Source organism: Priapulus caudatus, unplaced genomic scaffold (assembly GCF_000485595.1).
Source record: "Priapulus caudatus unplaced genomic scaffold, Priapulus_caudatus-5.0.1 Scaffold835, whole genome shotgun sequence".
NCBI lineage: Eukaryota > Metazoa > Priapulida > Priapulimorpha > Priapulimorphida > Priapulidae > Priapulus > Priapulus caudatus.
The window spans coordinates 92,528-94,258 of record NW_014577896.1 but is presented as its reverse complement, the minus strand read 5'-3'; positions in this window follow the sequence as shown (position 1 = coordinate 94,258).

The window sequence follows — 1,731 nt, the reverse complement described above, 5'->3', positions numbered from 1 at the left end:
AAGCCCCCGAAAAGTTCCTTTCATGCCGTGTTCTATTTCTAACCCTCGGTTCCTCTCTTCACACACACACACACACACACACACACACATACCCGTTCCTAAACCGCCACTGATACCATAATGCTCGGCGCACACAGATTAACCCAGAAACCTGCCATCGAAGACACACATAGACGCATACACGCACGACAACAACGATGATCTTGAAAGGCTGACTTCTCCTGGCAATTACGGCCGCATGTACGTCGCGTGAGTGACTGCTCAACATTACACGCAAAATGCGGGGGGAGGACACATTAGGGGGACAGACAGATAGTAGGGGGATGACACAGTAGGTGGACAGACAGATAGTAGGGGGACAGACAGATAGTAGGGGGAGGACACAGTAGGGGGACAGACAGACAGTAGGGGGAGGACACAGTAGGGGGACAGCCAGACAGTAGGGGGAGGGCACAGTAGGGTACAGCGTGAATGTACGTGCTCACCGCGTGATGTCACATGTGCTCACGTGTCTGTGTATCAGCAGACGAACTACGGCTCGCTGAGGCAGGGTTTCCGGGAGCGATGGTATTAAAGGTAGAGTAGGTGAGCCAAGCGATGGTGTTACAGGTAGAGTAGGTGAGCCAAGCGATGGTGTTACAGGTAGAGTAGGTGAGACAGCGATGGTGTTACAGGTAGAGTAGGTGAGCCAAGCGATGGTGTTACAGGTAGAGTAGGTGAGCCAGCGATGGTGTTACAGGTAGAGTAGGTGAGACAGCTATGGTGTTACAGGTAGAGTTGGTGAGACAGCGATGGTGGTACAGGTAGACTAGGTGAGCCAAGCGATGGTGTTACAGGTAGAGTCGACAGGTGAGGTAGGTAGGCCAGCGGACGGCGTTGCCTGCGGCACATTCCGCTTCCACCACGTATGTGAGGGTCGGGTCGTCCACACACGCAAACAAAATGAAAGAGTCCGCGAAAAAAAAGTCTCCACCCCTTCACTGGTTTCCGCGATCGCGGCTCGTAATTATTTCCGCGATATCTGCTGCTGCTACTGCTGTTACTGCTGCTGCTGCTACTACTGCTGCTGCTACTGCTGCTGCTACTGCTACTGCTGCTACTGCTACTGCTGCTGCTACTGTTGCTGCTACTGCTGCTGCTGCTGCTGCTAGTGCTGTTGCTGCTAGTGCTGCTGTTACTGTTACTGCTGCTGCTGCTTCTGCTGCTGCTGCTGCTGCTACTACTACTGCTGCTGCTACTGCTGTTGCTGCTACTGCTGCTGCTGCTGCTGCTAGTGCTGTTGCTGCTAGTGCTGCTGTTACTGTTACTGCTGCTGCTGCTGTTACTGCTGTTACTCAACGTCGTCATTGAGGTCGTCGTCGTCGTCGTCGTCGTTGTTTTCGTCGGCGCGTGAATAACGTCGCCCGTCGTCCCGCCCCCGCAATTCCGCGTGCGACGCTCGCTCACAGTCACACCGTCATCATTAGTTATCCTCGGCTGCTGTTGTTATGTATGTGGAACACGCGCGCAGACGACGGCCCGTAGCAGACGACCAACGATGCGCAGCAGCAGTGTGTGCTGGGTGACAGCGGTACGTACGCGAACAGTGAGTGGTACAGGGAGGAAAGTACGGGCGGTTAATTGGACGTGGTATTTTCGGTGCGCTTGTAGCGTGGTATAGCGTGCACGTGGTATTTTTGGTGCACTTGTAGCGTGGTATAGCGTGGACGTGGTGTTTTTGGTGCGCTTGTA